Here is a 20,059-nt window from a genome sequence, read left to right on the forward strand (position 1 = left end):
GATTTGGAGGAAGGATGCACTGTGCTGAAGTGCTAGGCATTGTGAAATGGCTAAGTCTGGTTAGGACCAGATAGCACTAAGGATTGAAATTCCTCATAGAAGAAGTTCCTAAGTTTTACAAGAAACAACTCCAGGGGGAGACTCTTGGAAGAGCAAAAACCAGAAGTTAATTCTGGTATGGAAAAATCTGGAGAAAGAGAGTCCAAATAAGTAAATAAAAATTATTCTGTGCTAGATAGTTTCTTTAAAGCGTTAAAAAATTCGATATATGAATTAATGTAGATATCAATCTTTGACAATTAAGTTTTCTTTCTTTTACCATAATCAATACATAAACAATATGCTTAAACAATCTTAAAGAACTGGGTAGCAAACACTTGTGTTATATAATGTACAAGAATAAAAGTAAGCAAATCTTGCGAAAACAGAATTTTATGATAGGACAATATTTCCTTCTCTTGTAATATCAAGGGTTAGAAATGAAGAAAAAAAACACACTGGACCATTACAACATTATTTGACCTAGTTTAATTTATAGTTAAAGTAAATATACGAGAGGCAATAGAAGAAGAGCCATTCAAGTCAAAAATCGCCACGAAAGGTAAATTTCACAAATGTCATGTATTATGAGACATACAGGAGTAGAACTGTAAAGAACTAAACAAGAATTTGTTTTGCATTCAGAAATAAAGATTTACAGTGATAAAACTACCTAGACAACCAAAAGTGTCGATTCTTTAAACATCATTAACCTCACAATACTCAAACAAAGTATGAAAGGCAAGCTTTTTGTAATCCATACAAAGTAGGAGAAATGTCGAAACCTATAGAACAAGACTCCCATTTTTCAACTTAATTAATGTATACATTATGGTCTCAGGCGGGGCTTGAAGTTATGCACGACAGAACTCAAAAATAGTTATACATTCATAAAAAAACTGTGCAGAGTAGGTCATATCTCCTCTAACCATAAGATTAGATCTAAGAAAACAGAGTAACAAATCCGCAAGATAATTGCATTAACACTGAATGATTTATAATCAACTGTCGGACTGAGTCTAGGGTGGTAGAGCTCGAACCGTCCTTAAAAACCCTACTGAGCAAAACCCTCATAGCAAGATTATTATCTGACGCCCTGAGGCCATTAAAAACCCTTATAAATTCTAGACCAAAGGGCCGAGGAGGCCAACAAATTAAAATTACAGGCATGAGTTGAGAGGGCTAAGAATGAAAAATCGAATCCAAAGGCATGTTTCTTGACAGTTTTCAAAAGAATTTAAAGGAAAAATCAGAGCGATAATTTCCATACAATGAGCATGAACCTTAGGGTAGTATTACCCGAAGACCGCCGCAAGTTAGAACCTGGAGTGTGCCCCATCCAACTGCCACCACCCATGCCTCCTGAACCTATCACAATAAACACATGCCCGACATGAGCATTCACTCAACCATATAACCAAATGTGTATCATTCACATCAAAGGAACATGAATCGTGATAGAATATTACCTGGTTAGGATGGCCTGAGGAAGTTGTTGTTGGAATTGATGACGGACCTGGAGGGAAGACCTGTTAATCAAAAATAGTAAAAACAATAGAGCGTAGTTTCCAGCATGCAATGTAACAATTTAAACTCAGAATCGAGCCAAGGACTTGTAAGAGTTAGAAGAAAACCTGTACCAATGTTCAGTGTGCCATAAGACACCAGGCAACCCTTTCGGATAGAGTAACAGAGGAGGAGACGAGCTCCCTCATCCAATGCACTTACCCTAGCCTTCAACGGAGAAATGAGATTCAGAAACCTTCGACCCGGAAGTAAATGGTTTGGACGGCTAAGCTCAATCGTTGGATTTCAGGCTCAAATAGAAACCGTAGATCTAGGTGAAAATCCCGAAAGGGAAATGTTGCAGTACTGCCATAAAAACAAATCGTAGGTGAGCACAGTCGCCCAGATCAATGCAACCTCAGGCATTAAGGCGAGAAGGACACCCGGGAGCAGCTCGACATGACAACAGTGTAAGTAGTAAGCAAGAGTTCCTCGTGGCAGGACAAGTGTCGCTGTTTTTAATTTAAAATAAATGTAATATACATAATAAAGGTCTGTACAGTGACCCTCTCAGGTTAAAAGAAATGAATATCGTGAAAAATATATTTAACCGTGTATGTAAACTCTGAACCAATCATTTACAAATCAAGAACCCATGTATATGTTTAAAATGTATTTAAATTGGGTATACATGTTATAAACGAGAGTTCAATAAAGTAAAATTTTTGTTTATGGTTTTTGACACTAGAAGATGTGTGACATATGGTATCAGAGCGACTCAGGTTGCTAAACTGAGACCTCTCGAAATTCAGTAATAACAATACTCTATAATATGCACATAGGAAAAAGGAAGCTGAAAGTATGAGGAGAACTGGAAGTCTACCTCATAGGTCCGTAATAGGAACCGGACCCGCAACATTTCAAGAGGGCAACCCTGAAGTGTGGGTGCAGTTGGGCGACGAACCCAGAAATACCAATCTAGATATTATAGTAACAATACAAGAATTAAAAGATGAAATGGCTCGATTGCGAGCAGACAATGAGAGATTGATGCAGGAACAAGAGAAAATCATGAAGAGCTTATCAGATAGACAAAGCCACCAACCACTAGTTCCTAGCCCAGAACGTGAGAATATGACAGGGGAACAAGAATTTTGGACTAAAAATGTGGAAACAAAGGGGGGAGAAGGGAATCACGAAGAAGAATCAGATAATGTGTCCAACCACAATATACTGAAAAGACAGAAAATGAAACTTCAAGGGGAGTTCTGGAAAATTAAGCCTCCTCTCTTCGATGGGGAACATGAAGAAACGACAGAAGCATGGCTCATCAACATGAATAAATAATTCCAGCTATATGAATACTATCATAATATGAAGGCATGCTTGGCCATTTTCCAGTTACAAGGGAATACTACATTGTGGTGGGAGGAAGTAAAGACAGTATGCGGAGTTAGCGAACAAAGTATCACCTGGGAAAAGTTTCAAAGATATTTTAAGGAAAGATATCTAACAGAGAGGTTTTACAACGAAGGCAAAGGAGTTCCATGATCTCTGATTAGGCCAAATGACCATGGACGAATTTATAACCAAATTCACATCATTACTTCGGTATGTTCCTTACATATGCGAGGAAAAAGAAAAGGTGCAACGGTTTATCAGTAGTCTTCCGCTGTTCATGAAAGAATGACTGGAGTTTGACAATCTGAAAACCATGGATGAGGTCATTTGTAAAGCTCACATTTGTTACCAGCAGAACAAACCAAAGGGGGACCCGAGCAAAAGGTGGACTGATAAAAAGGGGAGTAAATTTGTTTCCAATTACAAGGGAAATAAGGGTCCAGGCAACAAAGGAGTATTTAAAGGACAGGCCAACAAAAATGCAAATAAGAGTCAGCCTCGATTTAAAGTACCTGGTGAAACAAGAATGAATGAACAAGTTGGTAGAACTGAAGCTAAGACAACCAATAGACCATCAGTACAATGTTGGGGATGTGGAGGCCCTCATTACGTTAAAAACTGCCCAAAACGTAGGGGAGCCGATCAAATTTCACAGATACAAGAAGCATCTATAGTGGGGGAGATAGCAAAAAGCCCTTCTAAGATTAATGCTACTCTTGAAGACCATCAAGCAAAATTTCAGCCAACCATGGTTGAATTTGAAGGTAAAATTTTTGACTGCCCTGTTTCCATTTTAATTGATCCTGGGGCTACTTTAAGTTATATCAGCCCCAAGATTGTGGAACAATGTAAATTACACATTGCTAAATTTAAACATCCCTGGTTAGTACAACTAGCCACAGGGGCCAAAAGAAGAGTCTTGGCTAAAATAGATAATTTCCCTTTAATGATAGCTAATTAGTCTATTATAGTAGATTTGAACATATTACTATTAAGGTCCTATGATATTCTTATAGGCATGGACTGGTTGGAAAAACATTGGTCTCTTATTAACTGTAAAACTAAAACTATCAATTATCAAGATGAGAAAGGAGAAAGAAAAGAAATACAAGGTATTCAAAAACCCCTGCAGATAAGACTTATAACAACTTCCCAGTTAGCAAAATGCATTAGGAAGGGATGCCAGATTTATGTAATACAAGTAGGAATTACTGATTCCAAGGATAAGTCTGACTCCTTTGAAAACATACCAGTGGTACAAAATTTCCCAGATGTATTTCCTGAGGAAATCCCGGGTCTACCCCCAAAAAGAGACATTGACTTTACCATTGAGTTGATTCCGAGAGTTGCTCCAGTCTCCTGAGCCCCGTACCGCATGAGCATTCCAGAGCTGACTGAATTAAAAATGCAGTTACAAGAGCTGCTAGATAAAAAATATATTCGACTGAGTGTATCCCTTGGGGAGCCCCAGTTCTCTTTGTGAAGAAAAAGGACGGAACCCTGCATATGTGCATGGATTACTGTCAGTTAAACAAGCTGACCATTAAGAATAAGTACCCTCTGCCCCGTATTGATGAGCTGTTTGACCAAGTCAAGGGAGAAACTGTTTTCTCAAAAATCGACCTCCATTCTGGGTATCATCAGATCCGAATAAAAGAGGAGGATATAGCAAAGACAACTTTCAGGACTCGTTATGGACATTACGAGTTCGTAGTTTTGCCTTTTGGATTGACTAATGCCCCAGTGACATTCATGTGTCTCATGAACAATATTTTTCATCAATACTTAGACAAGTTCGTATTAATCTTTATAGATGACATATTGATATACTCTAGGAGCATAGAAGAACATAAGGAGCACCTTCGTGTTGTTCTTCAAACCCTAAGAGAACACCAATTGTATGCCAAATATAGCAAGTGTGACTTCTTTAAGGAGAAAATCCAGTACCTGGGACACGTCATCACCAAGGATGGAATCGCGGTAGACCCAGAGAAAATAAGAACCATCATGGAATGGCCAGTACCAAAGGATGTAGCTGACATAAGATCCTTTATGGGTCTAGCCGGATATTATAGATGTTTTGTGGAAGGTTTCTCTAGAGTGGCATATCCTATTACCTCTCTTCAGAAAAAAGGGAAAACTTTTAGATGGACCCCCAACTGTCAGCAAAGCTTTGATCAGCTCAAACATTTACTGACCACTGCACCCATTTTGAGCATTGTTGATCCCAATAAAGAATACGTAGTTTGTACGGATGCTAGCAAGGAGGGTGTTGGCGGTGTACTAATGCAAGAAGGCAGGGTGGTGGCTTATGAATCAAGAAAGCTTAAAGAATATGAACAAAAATATTCGGCATATGATTTGGAACTGACAACAGTGATTCATGCCTTAAAAATGTGGCGACATTATCTAATGGGTAAGAAATTCCTACTAATGATTGACCATCATAGTCTAACAAACTATTTCAGGCAACCCACTTTAAATGCAAGACAAGCTCGATGGGCAGATTTCCTAAGTGAATTCGATTTTGAAATAAAACATTTAAAGGGTAAAGAAAATCGGGTTGCGGACGCTTTGAGCCGCAAAGTGCATTGTTTATATGAAATTTCTTACAGTGAATCTCGAACAACCTTTCATGAGCAGATCCATGAATGCACAGTGCAAGATTTAGCATACAAGAAAATATGGCAGCAAGCAAGGACCTCGAACAACCATGAACAAGAAGCAGGATATGAGGTAAATTCTGATGAATTGTTGGTGTATAAGAAAAGACTATATGTACCTAACCAAAAACAACTTAAGGATTTAATCTTGGATGAATTTCATAAGAGTCCTTATGCAGGCCACCTAGGATACCAGAAAATGATTTCTGCTTTAAGAAAAGAATTTTTCTGGCCTGGTATGAAGAAGGAAGTAGCAGAATACTTATCCAGATGCCTGGAATGTCAACAAATAAAAGTTGAGCACCAACACCCAACAGGATTACTTCACCCTCTGCCGATTCTGGAATGGAAATGGGAAACCATATCCATCGATTTCATTACCGGATTACCAAGGACCAGGAAGCAAAATGACTCCATTATGGTGGTGGTAGACAAACTGAGCAAATATGCCCATTTCATACTAGTTTAGTCGACTTATAAAGCAGTGCAGATTGCTAATATTTTTATGCAAAATATTTTTAAATTGCATGGGATCCCCAAGATGATTATCTCTGACCGTGATGTGAAATTCACATCTGCCTTTTGGAAGGCTCTTTTTGAAGGATTGGGTACTCAGCTACACTTTAGCACCACCTACCACCCTCAAACAGATGGACAAACAGAGCGAGTGAATCAGGTAGTTGAAGATATGTTATGAACTTATGTAATGCAACAACCATCAAAATGGGAGGACTACCTACACTTGGTAGAATTTTCCTATAACAACGGGTACCATACATCATTAAAGATGAGCCCTTTTGAAGTGTTGTATGGCCGAAAATGCAGGACACCCCTAAGTTGGAGTGGACCAGAAGACAAGTTGATGCTAGGACCCAATATGTTGGAGGAAATGGAGCGAATGGTGAAAGAGGTTGGATCTAATATGAAAGCCTCTAATGCCAACAAAAGAAATTTTTTGATCAGAAGCGAAGTTTCTGGGAATTCCAAGTGTGAGACCATGTTTATATTAGAGTTCGAGCAAAGAAGAGCACCTTGTAATGGACCAGATGTGCTAAATTAGCACCCCAGTTTTGTGGGCCCTTCCAAATTTTAGCTCAAATCGGACCAGTAGCTTATCAGCTGGCCTTACCCAACCATATTCGTGTGCACAATGTCTTTCATGTTTCTTTACTTAAGAAATACATTTATGACCCTAAACACGTTATCAATTGGCAAGACATTCAGGTAAGATTTTTGTGGAAATTTCTCTTATTATGAGTTTATTAAAAACAAAATTAAATAATAATTAGTATTGTTGTTGATATGTGTAGGTCAAACCAGAAGGCGAGTTCTTGGTTGAACCTCAGGGTATACTCGAGTAGAGAGAAGTAATGCTATGGAAACAAGCTATCACCTAGGTTAAAGTGCAATGGCAACACTTTGGCCCTGACGAGGCCACTTGGGAGGATGAGCAAGTTATGAAGGAAACCTTTCTGGGATTGTTTTATAAGGATAACATCAAGATGATGTTACATCTTGGGGGGAAGATGTGGTATCCCCAAATCTTGTCAATATTTTATTTTTACTACGAAACAAACAAACTATTTTGATGTTATTTAGAAAAGTTACTATTTTGAGTATTTTTGTTATACTGTAATAAAAACATACAGTTGTTCGTAAATATATTTTTTTTACTCAAGAATCAATTGAGAAATAGTTACCTATAGAAAATGATTTCTAAAAAGATTTATTCCAAGGATCAAGAGGGTCAAGGGAACCTGAGATCTGCTGAAGGGTCAGGCAGTGTGAAATGGCTAAGTCTAGTTAGGACCAGATAGCACTAAGGATTGAAAGTCCTCATAGCAGAAGTTCCTGAGTTTTACAGGAAACAACTCGAGGGGGAGACTGTTGGATTAATAGTCTCAAGGTTGGGAGGAAGAGCAAAAACCAGAAGTTAATTCTGGTATGGAATAATCCGGAGAAAGATAGTCCAGATAAGTAAATAAAAATTATTCTGTGCTAGATAGATTTCTTTAAAGTGTTAGATAATTCGATATATGAATTAATGTAGATATCAATCTCTATAAATTAAGTTTTCTTTCTTTTATTAGAATTAGTACATAAACGATATTCTTATTTATCATACTTCTTGTAATTTAGATTGTCGAGAACAATCTTAAAGAACCAGGTAGCAAACAATGTGTTATATAATGTACAGGAATATAAGTAAGGAAATCTTGCGAAAACAGAATTTTATGATAGGACAATATTTCCTTCTCTTGTAATATCAAGGGTTCAAAATGAAGAAAAAAAACAAACTTGACCATGACAATATTATTTTGCCTAGCTTAATTTATAGTTCAAGTAAATATATGAGAGGTAATAGGAGAAGAGCCATTCAAGTCAAAAAACACCATGAGAGGTAAATTTCACAAGTGTCATGTATGTGAGACATATAGGAGTAGAAATGTAAAGAACTAAACAAAAATTTGTTTTGCATTCAGAAAGAAATATTTACAATCATAAAACTACCCATACAATCGAAAGCGTTGATTCTTTAAATAACATTAACTTCACAATATTCAAACTAGTATGAAAGGAAAGCTTTTTGTAATCCATACAAAGTAGGAGAAATGTCGAAACCTTTAGAACAAGACTTCCATTTTTAAACTTAATTAATGTATACATTATAGTTTCAAGTGGGGCTTGAAGTTATGCACGACAGAACTCAAAAATAGTTATACATCCATAAAAAAAAAAAACTGTGCAGAGGAGGTCATATCTCCTCTAACCATAAGAAATCCGCGAGATAATTGCATTAACAATGAATGATTTATAATCAACTGCCGGACTAAGTCTAGGGTGGTAGGGCTCGAACCCTCCTTAAAAACCCTACTGAGAAAAACCCTCGTAGCAAGATTATTATCTGACGGCCAAAGGCCATTAAAAACCCTTATAAATTCTAGACCAAAGGGCCGAGGAGGCCAGCAAATTAAAATTACAGGCATGAGCCGAGAGGGCTAAGAACGAAAAATCAAATCCATAGACATGTTTCTCGACGGTTTTAAAAAGAATTTAAAGGCAAAATTAGAGTGATAACTTCCATACAACGAGCATGAACCTTAGGGCAGTATTACCCAGAGACCGCCACGAGTTAGAACCTGGAGTGTGCCCCATCCGACCGCCACCACCCATGCCTCCTGAACATGTCACACGCAGGCCCAACATGCGCATTCACTCAGCCATATAACCAAATGTGTATCGCTCACATCAAAGGAACAAGAGCAATGATAGAAAATTACCTGGTTAGGCTGGCCTGAGGAAGTCGTTGCTGGAATTGATGGCAGGCCTGGAGGGTAGACCTGTTAATCAAAACAATAAAAACAATGGAGCGTAGTTTTCAGCATGCAATGTAACAGTTTAAACTCAGAATTGAGCCAAGGACTTGTAAGAGTTAAAAGAAAACCTGTACCAGTGTTCAGTGCGCCATAAGACACCAGAAAAATCGTTCGGATAGAGGAACAGAGGAGGAGACGAGCTCCCTCATCCAATGCACTTACCCCAGCGTTCAACGGAGAAATGAGATTCAGAAACCTTCGACCCGGAAGCAAATGGTTTGGAGGGCTCAACTCCATCGTTGGATTTTGGGCTCGAATAGAAACCGTAGATCTAGGTGAAAATCCCGAAAGGGAAATATTGCAGTACCACCATAAAAACAAATCGCGGGTGAGCACAGTAACCCAGATCAATGCAACCTCTCGCATTAAGGCGAGAAGGACGCCCGGGAGCAGCTCGACATGACAGCATTGTAAGTAGTAAGCAAGAGTTCCTCGTGGCAGGACAAGTGTCACTGTTTTTAATTTAAAAGTAATGTAATATCCACAATAAAACTCTGTACAGTGACCCTCTCGGGTTAAAATAAATGAATATCATGAAAAATATATTTAACCGTTTATGTAAACTCTGAACCAATGATTTACAAATCAAGAACCCATGTATATGTTTAAAATGCATTTGAATTGGGTATACATGTGATAGATGAGAGTTCGATAAAGTAAAATTTTTGTTTATGGTCTTTGACATTAGCAGATGTGTGACATAGATTGACCATTCTTTAAATGTTTTCATATGTTATTTTAATCATCCCGAAAAAGAAAAAGAAAGAAGCTAAGCATAGCTTTATTTATTAATGTGAAGGTTGTTTCTGGTGTATTTATTCAGAAATTTGAAAATTTGAAATGAAAATCCTAACCCTAAAGTTATAGTTGTTAGTTATTATGAAATTACTTAAAAATCATAATAGAGAAATAATGTAGTTGGTAGTAAACCTAAAACACAGCCATTGGAAAAACATGTACAACATAAAACCTCATAATAGAAAAACAATGTAGTTGGTAGTAAACCCAAAACACAGCCATTGGAAAAACATGTACAACATAAAACCTTGACTAACCAACGTTGGAGGAAAGGACAACAAAGAAGTAGGCATGGCGTTTGATCTTCCCCTTGGCAGCTCTTTGATCCCGATGCCTTTTATTCACATTCATATCATATCAACTCCACTGCCTCATGAATTTACAAATTGTCTCATGAATTTACAAAACCAGTGGTACAATCAATGGATTTTGATTCCATCTCTTGTTTTCAAGATTTTCAATGAAGGCAAAGAATATAAGCAACATTTACCTCCTTTCATGGAATTCAAAAGAAAATGGCAATGGAACTAGTTTATTTAGTGTGATTAAATGAGTCTGAAAATGAATTTACTATACATGATTACACTCTTTTAAATTAGATATTTTATAAATATTTATAAACATTAAAACACTTATTTCATCATACATCTCACATTGTATATATTAAAAAAATAAAAATTAACTAAATTATATATTTATATATATATATAGAGAGAGAGAGAGAGATTCACTTCCACTTTATTAGTAAGATAGCTAAATAGATTTTGTTGTTATACAATGGCTTACTACTATCATTACATGTGCAAAAAACCATAATACATGTTCATATTATATTTGTTTTAATTAATCAATTTAATTAAAAGAGAAAAAAATCATAATCACTTTTAATATAAATCTCATTTTTTAATTTATAGCTATTAGTAAAAATATTCTAAAATATTTCATATAAGTTAAATCTCTACATTCTCCCAATTATTAATAAGTAGATTAAATTCTATAAACTCTATCTCAAAATAAATACATTAAATAATTATAAAGAAAAACAATTAGAATATACCAAATGGAAAAATTACATATATTTATAAAATTTCACAATAATAAAAATTAAAAAAAAAAAATATTTTAAATAACTCTTTTGGTATAAATATTCTCATAAATTCAAAGAGTGAAAAAATTAAATTAAATCTTATATTTTTAATTATAATATTATTCTCAAATTTGTCTACTTTATTATTTTAAAGTTTCAAATAAAAAAAACAAATAAAAAACAATCATTAAAAAATAATAAAAATTAAAGCAAATCAAAACTTTTTTTTAGTGTCTAGGATAGTTATTTCTAAAATTTTGTTTTCGTATGTTTTAAGCTCCTTGTACTTTCCAAAATTTTGTTTTCCTGTGTTTTAAGCTCCTTATTCTTTTTTGTTTTATTTTATTTTTAAACTAAAATAATATAAAATATTTAAGAAAATTTTATAATTAAAATCGAATAAATTCTATTTTCTATATATTTAACATATAATATAAAATATAATTAATATAAATATATACAAAAGTATTTACATAAGTATACTTACAAAATCAAAATGTCGTATCTTCTTAAAAAAAGTAATTCTCCATATACTTACAAAATCAAAATGTGGTATCTTCTTAAAAAAAAGTAATTCTCCATATTTCTATTTCTCCAGCTTTCTTTTTCTATGTTAGTTTTGTTTTGTTTTGTTTTTGTTTTTGTTTTTGTTTTGTTTTTGTTTTGTTTTTTTTTTTGTTTTTTTGTTTTTTTTATAGCTATAATTATTATTAGGTCAAACTAAAACACCCATGTCACTAAATAGTAGTGTAACTATATAAATTTAATGGTCAATAAACTCTGATAGGCATCAATTCATAATAAACACCAACACACTTACTTCATAATAACTTTCACATGCAAAAAAAAAATCATCAAAAAATCTAAATTATAATTTTATTTTAAATTAATATTATTATTAAATATAATAATAATTAATATATAAGTTAAACATATATACATGTCTAAAAAAACATGGAACACTATTCCTAACCATGGAGAATTTTAATTTATAAATAGGCTTTGTTAAAATAGCATTACCAAATACCTTGACTTATTAATACCACATACTGAAAAAACTATAGCTCAATTTATATGACACTTTCTCATATGACAATTTTTTAATTAATAGATTTAATTAAAATGGAAAAAAAAGCACAACTAATCTAGAGATAAAAATTAAAAACTAAAATTTAACCTTTAATTTGTTTATACTGTAATGAATATCTTAAAATATTCCATAAAAATAAATCCATAAACTCTTATTTACAAAATTAAATAAAACTATAATAACAATAACATGAATATAACAAAATTTTAATTATAAAAACAATATACACCATTTTCAAGCTTTTCCTTTTTCTCTGATTTAAAAAAAAATATAATTACAATTAATACTAAAACTGAAAAAAATTAAAATAAATAAATAAATTTATGCATCCCTTTTGTGTATAAAATGAACATGAAAGCATATGAGGTTTTAATTTAAATAAACCAGGAATAAATTTTTTAATGAGTTTTTTTTAGTAACTTCAATAATTTATTTTGAATTTATAAGTTTTAATTTCTAAAATATAAAATTTCATAAGAATAGTAGTTTACTAATCTATTTACAATATAAGAAAATTTAAATTTAAATTTTTTATTTTAAAAATCATATATATATTTTATTATTATTTAAAACTAAATAAAATTATTAAAAAAAATATTTTTCAATTAAAAATGGTTATTTAAACTTTTATTCATTATAAATAATAATAATAAAAAATATTTCCAAAATTTCATATATTATTGTTGGCTTATTATTGAATATTTAATACCCTGGGGAGGAATTATTATTGAATATTTAATATTGTTGGCTTATTATTGAATATTTAATACCCTGGGGAGGAATTATTATTGAATATTTAATACCCTGGGGAGGAATTTTAATCCCATGAAGTATTCATACACACAAAATAAAAGAAATTTCTCCACACACTTTTTTCCAGAAAATAAATGGTAAAAATCTACTCTCAACTATATTCATTATAAATTAAAATAAAAAAATAAAAAAATTATATTTCTAAAATTTTATATATCATTTAACTCATCATTGAATATATCTATCTTTATAGTACTATAATTATAAAATATTTATTAATTTTTAAAATATATTTAAAAATATAATTATCATAAAAACAAATAATTATTAAATATTTTATATATTTATTAAACTAACTATAAGAGTATTTGTTTTTTATAAATATTATATAAATTAATTTACAATATTTTTTATTAAATAATTAACCATATAAGATAAGTGATATTATATAAAAAAAAGTTTTTGAAAATGTCACAATAATGCTTTCATCGATATGACTTTTTAAAAATCTCAAAATAACGTCCCCATTAAAAAGAGCTCTAGAAAGGAAGAGCTTTTGAAAATTTGAAAAAGAGTTCTTGAGCTTTTGAAAATTTGAAAGAGTTGAAAATTCCAAAATAATGTTCTTATTTATATTTTTTTCCTTCATCTTACTTAAAAAAATAAAAAATAAAAATTGATTGATGGAATATAATGATTATTGAATATATATTAGTATAACTATTTTAATAAAGTGGTTGATATATACCAATTGGTATTATTTTCTTTAACAATATCATTATAAGTGACAAATAAAGTTAATCAATGTAGGTCAACCATTTTTAATAATATGGTGTTAGTTGACAATTGAGGTGCCTGAGGTAGATCAGTAAACCATGGTTTACTAGGATTGACATTATCTGACTATGGTTAAAAATTGTTGACAAGGGTTAACCATGTGGGTTAGTCGTGATTGCTAAGAATTGTTGATGGTTGACCTTGTTTACAAGGTTAGTTGAGAAGGGTTGACCATAATTGACCTGGGTTGTTGATGGTTGACCTTGTTGACAAGGTTAGTTGAGAAGGGTTGACCATAGTTGACCTTCATTGAGAAGTTTGGTTGAGAAGGGTTGACCATGGTTGATGTTACATTATGCTACATTAATGGTTGAAGAGCGTTGGGAAAGTTGACCATGATTGACCATGGTCAACCATTAATGTAACAATGTTACATTAATATTTGTACATTGGTGTCCATATTAATGTTACATTAATAGTTGAAGAGGGTTGATGAGGTTGACCATGGCTAAACTTGGTGACCATGATAAAGATTACTTGACAATGCTTGATCATGGTTGATACATGTTACATTAATGGATGAAAAGGGTTGACAAAGTTAACCATTGTTGAGGATGGTTGAATATTGTTGATCGAGATTGGCCATTAATGTAACAATGTGTTTATGTTATGAGCCAAGATCTTCCAAAGAAATCACATAACTAAGTTTTCTATGTGATTTCTCTTGAAGATTTTGGCTCAAATCATGAATCACATAAGCATCCAATCTCAGTGTTTATGTTATATGAATGTTGAACATTGGTACATTATTGTTTGTTAACCATGGTTGACCGTGTTTGATGTCACATTGGTGTTAATGTTAATGTTACATTAATCCTTAAAAAGGATTTACAATGTTGACCATGATTGACCATCATCAATCATTAATATAATAAATGTATTTATGTTATAATAATGTTGAGTATTGTTACATTAATATTTGTCAACAATGGTTGAAGTTACATTGGTGTTTATGTTAACGTTACATTAATGGTTGAAGAGGGTTGATGAGATTGACCATTATGACCATGGTCTGCAGTTTACACCCTTGCCTCCTCCTCTGATACTCTGTTTTGCCATCTACCACTTGTTCCTTATCTTGTGTCGTTGATGGGGGAAACATTATGGCCCTCTTGCGACGGGTCGTCTCCTGTCGACATCAGCTCATTATCCAAGAGATTGATCTAGAGATCCCCTTTGGTACCTTAGAGCTTACATGCCTCAATGGCAAGTTCTTCGCACCTGACGGTCGACTTTCATCATTGGTCATCAATTGGGTGATTCCACGAGTGTTCGACTTCAGCTCCTTTTTCACACTTCGTGGATTGTGCTAGATAGTACCTTGAGAACCATTGGAATTATTGGTGGTTTCTCTCGCACTTGTTAACGGTTTTCATCATTGACCGATAATCAAGCGACTTTGTATCATGCTCGACCTCAGAACATCTATTCGCATGCTATAATTTGTACTACGGTCGGTTGGGTTCAAGACCTCAAACTCAGATTACCTATGTTCGGGCTGCGTGGATTGGTTTGTGATTACATGACTCATTGATGGATGGCTGCGACCATACCTGAGTCTTCATGGATGGTTGCGACCATACCTTTATCATTATCATGGTCTCATTAGCTGGATGGCTGCGTCCATACCACAGACCTAGTTCGTATGTCTTTTGGATGGCTGCGCCCATGCCTAGACTACATGTACTTCATTATCAGAGATATTAGTTGTACTTGCGTGCAGGTTCTTCCAGATGGTATTCCAGCTCAGTTAGTTTCGTAAAGCATTTCACCCCTCCCACTCTCTCGGGCTTCATACTTTAGGGGGCATCTGTTACACAATAATTTGTCATTTTCTTCACTCCAGTCCTCCTACTGTGTCATGTGTCCAAGTCAAACATGCTCATATCAGACAAATTCTCTTTGATGTTTCCAAATGACCCACTTTTCCTAAGTTATCTGCCTCATCATGTTTGTTGGCTAAATAAACGCGCTGAAGGGCGCTCATGAATAGTCCAGAAGCACTGCCATCGCGGAAGTACACCTGATTCCCACGATGGTCCGATTTCATGTCCCAGCACGAGGTTGTTTGTAATCTTTAGCGATGACTTGACTAGCTACGTTGTTCAATAGCGATGCTAGCACTATAGATCAGTGATGTACCTGCGATGATCCAGATTGGGTGAAATTGTTCCAACAGTCAGCCTTCCAAATGACTCCAGACCTGGTTGTTGGCATATTTTGTATCGCCCTCCTTTCTCTGGTGTGGTTGTTCCGTCATTTGTGCTACCCTCATTGAAGATAAGCTCACTCTCCCACCTTTCATGGAGACTCCTTCTCCTATTTAAACTCTCACCATTGCTATGCATTGCTATTTTTCTGATAGTTGGCTAGTTAAGAAGTGTTGTTAGTGTTTGTAAGTTTGCTAGATAGTTGGTGTGAGTGTGACAAGTGTGGGATTGTTGATAGCTTTTGGAAGGTTGTAAAGTGCCCTTAATCTTGTGTAAAACTTATGAGTGAGAGAGATCTTGTATGTTGGGAGATCCATATTCAAAGAGTGAATGCTTGAGGAACATGCTGGCTGGATCCTTCTGAGAAGGCTTGTGACATCAATACTTTAGTTGTAAGCTTACTCTTATTTCATTATTAATACAATCAATGATGTTTTTATATGTCTTGTATGTAATGTACTTGATAGCTCATGACTTCTTGACTTTGTGAGTGAATAGATCATTGTTGTTTCCGGTTATGTGCTTTGTTGTATTTCCTTTACATTGTTTCAGGTTGATCACTCATCAGGAGAAGGAAGCGGAAGCTGGAGAAGCGCAACGAAACTCCATCGACCACCAGTTGAGGTAGGCCTCCAACTATGACTATTTAAGGAAAGCTATTGTTGATCTGTCCTCGTTTGTTACTAGACCCACTCTAGGGCTAGAGGGGTTGCCTCTGTCCACAAAAGGAACACTTTCCTGCGTCACACTTAGCATTGGCTTTGTCCAATATGTCATGGACATACTGGTGGATGTGTTTAGTGCACTCAATGAAATTGTTAGATCCATGAGCTTCAAACTGGACATGAACCGAATATCCCTGAGTAGCTACAAATGGTATGGCCACATCAATGGGAAATAGTGGCTCGAATCCCAACCCCACCTGAAAGGGGTTGTGGCCTATTGAGTTATGGATAGCTTTGTTACAATTGTTTTGTACACAGGGGAGGCTTTTATCCCATGTGCATGGATGCTTCGAGTTGCACGTACACAAAATGTGTACAATCATCCTATTGACGACCTCTGTTTGGCCATCAGTTTAGGGGTGGAAAGTCGTGGACTTAGTGAGCTTGGTATCCAACATCGACTAGAGACTTGACCAAAATGTACTTAGGAACCTACTACCCCAATCTAAGAAAATGGATTGTGAGATCCCAAAATTTACCCACACTCATTCAAAGAAGAGCTTAACAGTGGCTTATGGGGTGGTACTCTTCTTGTAGGCTGCCAGAATGGCCATATTAGGGAATCTGTCGACGATCAAAAAAACACAGTCGTTACCGTGCTTAGTAGAGGGAAGGCCTGACATGTAATCCATGGAGATGGATTCCCAAGGTTGACTATGAGTATGCAAAGGATTATATAGGCCTTTCTTCTTGATGGTTAGTTTGGAAATGGCGTAGGAAGTGCAAGATCTAATGTACTTCCTAATATCCTCTCGAAGGTTTGGCCAATAAAAAAATTCTGCAGCACTGCCACTGTTTTCTCTACCCCGAAATTTCCAACGACCTGACTGCAGTGCGCCTCCCAAATCATCTTGACATGCTTGCTTGAAGGAACATATATGTGTCCCCAGTGGCATAACAGTGCATCCTGGAGGTGAAAATTTGGAACTTTCTTACCTTCCAGGAGTGTCTGGTACGTGCTACCAAATTCTAGATCACTCTTGTAAAGATGTGGCCACCCCACAGCCTCGTGCCCACAAAAGTTGAGCACAGTGGTCATCGTCGTGACCAGTGGTCGGCTGAGGCAATCTGCAACATTGTTGGTGCTGCCCTTCTTGTACTAAATGTTCAAAATGAACTGTTGCAGGTATGTGGACCATTTCTGATGGAAATCGTTCTGCAACTTCCTTTGTGTCTGTATGAACTACAAAGATAAATGGTTTGTGTGGATGATTGTTTCCTTCCCCAGAATGTAATGCTTCCATTGTCGGCATGCCTGCACAATGGAATACATCTCTTTGTCATAGGTGGGATACTTTCAGACTGTGTCTAAAAATGTCTCACTATGATATGCCACTAGATGCCCCTGCTGAGTAAGAATTGCACCACTAGCATAGTCATAGGCATCTGCCTCGATCCCAAATGGTTGCTACAGGTCTGGTAATGTGAGCACTGGTGCAGAGTAGAGGCGATGTTTCAACTCGGCAAACGTATTCTATTGGGATTCGAACCAAAATAAATTTTCTTTTGCTCTGCCCTTGGTGACTTGACTTAAAGGCCAAGTGATATGAGAGAACCCCATCACGAACCTACAATAGAAATTGGCAATACCTAGAAAGTTGCAGAGCTATGTTAGAGTGGTTGGGGCTGGCTAATCTTGAATGACTTGTATCTTGGTTGGGTCCACATGTACACCCTTCTCATCAATGATATACCCCAGATATTGAACCTGGGTCATGCCAAAAGTGCATTTCTCCAAATTGGCACACAACTTGTGTTGTTTCAGGGTTTGAAGGACTTGTCGAATATGGTGGAGGTGATCTTCCCAAATCTGCCTGAAGATCAAGATATCATCTAAATACACCACTACAAATGCATTAGTGAAGGGTCGCAAGATGTTGTCCATCAATCTCATGAAGGTTGCGGGGGCATTTGTCAACTCGAAAGGCATGACCAACCATTCGAAAAGGCCCTCCTTGGATTTTAAGGTAGTCTTCCACACATCAGAGGTTTTGATAGGAACTCAATGATAGTCGGACTTCAAGTCAATCTTGTTGAAATATTTGGCCCCCTTGAGCTAGCCCAGAAGGTCATCAATCCGTGGGGTTGGGTACCTATTCCAAACAATGATCTTGTTCAACGCCCGATAGTCAATACAGAGTCTCTAGGTCCCATCCATCTTTTGTACCAATACAATCAAACTCCCATAGGGTGATGATCTTTGTCCTTTTTCTGTGGTTTGGGGGCACCTTTTCCTTGCTTTAGATTCGCAGATCCAAAGTATCGTTTCTTCTGTTTAAAATTCTATTCAATCTTGACAGCATATTGGTACATCATGCCAAGTGAGGAGATGTCCAAGAACTCCATATCGTCCTGGATGTACTTTTGTAGACATTCGCAGTAATTGAGTACCAAATTCTGCTTAAGATTCCTTGATACCTAGCTTCATGTGAAGGTATGGAAAACATTTGTAAACTCTGGCACATCTTGGTCCCTTCCCTGCCGTAGCATGGTCCACTTTATGTATTTATCTTCATAGCTCCCGAAAGGGTAATATTGTTCCTTGATGACGTCTGGGAAAAAAATCCAAGTGGGTATGGCTGAAAATAGTGAGAACTCCCTCTTGTCCTTTTGTTCACAGTAGGTTTCCCATCATTCCTTGACGTGTGGAGTGGCTTTGAGAAGTGCAAAATTAATCTTTCCCCTATTGGAAAAGTCATGAACTGAAAAATATCATTCCAACATATTTAACCATTTATCTACGACATTTTCATCTATCTAGCCCTCAAATATGGGAATATCAAAGTTAACTTGTACCTTAAAAGGAGTGACACCTCTAGAGTGGTTGCTGGATGAAGATGTGTTGCCTGTGGGTAGCCGTTGAAGGATCTGAGCAAAGTTATCCATCATCGCATTCCTCTGTTGGTCAAGGGCTTCCTCGAGTAGTATTTTGAAAGGATCTCCTGTCCCCTCGTCTTTCTTTTCTTCCACCATGGGAGGCCATCATATTTTGTGAGGCTGGTCTTACAAGGTTCAACCAGATCGAGCCCTAACTCCTTATACCCTGACCTTGTTGGGGACATGCAAAGAAAAATAGAGAAAGAGCAGACTGCTCTGATACCACTGATCCAGAATTATGCAGGAATGAAAAAATATATAGAAATACCCATATACCAAAGATGTAGCAAAAATAAAACTCCATTTCATTAATATCAAATAACTGAAATATCCATACATACAGAAATAAAAATAAACTAACTCGGGCGATAATAGCTTATCTCTGAGAAGAGATGTGGCAGATACATGCCTTTGAAATTTGTTACAATGAGGCTCAAAGGCCTATTTAGTATTGAGAAACAATGGGAAACCCTAAACATCCAAAATCCTAACCCTAGGAGATGAAGTGCCAAAATTGTGGGCCTCGTTTGGGTAAATTGGTACATCAACTTCTCGAGGTTGTAACTTTGGCATACGATCTTTTTTTTGCTATCATAATACCTCATTTCAAAGTTCTCAAAGAGGAGGCCAAAATAAAATTGGTAAACCAATTTGGGACTTTTATAGTCTCTCCTTTTTCCTTAAAAATGTCTTTTA

The 20,059-nt window shown here is 35.5% G+C and overlaps 2 long non-coding RNA genes across 2 annotated transcripts; both read right to left on the bottom strand.

Moving 5' to 3' along the window:
- Positions 1–774: 774 nt before the first annotated feature.
- On the bottom strand, positions 775–1,910 carry LOC149261736 (uncharacterized). Its single transcript, XR_016248490.1, has 2 exons — positions 1,509–1,910; positions 775–1,407 (listed from the first exon to the last, which is right to left on the bottom strand). It is a non-coding gene; the product is annotated as an uncharacterized LOC149261736 (long non-coding RNA).
- A 6,478-nt stretch (positions 1,911–8,388) lies between these two features.
- On the bottom strand, positions 8,389–9,203 carry LOC149261737 (uncharacterized). The gene is made up of 3 exons (XR_016248492.1): positions 9,061–9,203; positions 8,891–8,950; positions 8,389–8,788 (listed from the first exon to the last, which is right to left on the bottom strand). It is a non-coding gene; the product is annotated as an uncharacterized LOC149261737 (long non-coding RNA).
- Between the last annotated feature and the right edge of the window lie 10,856 nt (positions 9,204–20,059).

The sequence above is a fragment of the Pinus tabuliformis genome, chromosome 6 (genome assembly GCF_031772625.1).
Source record: "Pinus tabuliformis cultivar Carrire ecotype Pingquan chromosome 6, CPIR1, whole genome shotgun sequence".
Taxonomy (NCBI): domain Eukaryota; kingdom Viridiplantae; phylum Streptophyta; class Pinopsida; order Pinales; family Pinaceae; genus Pinus; species Pinus tabuliformis.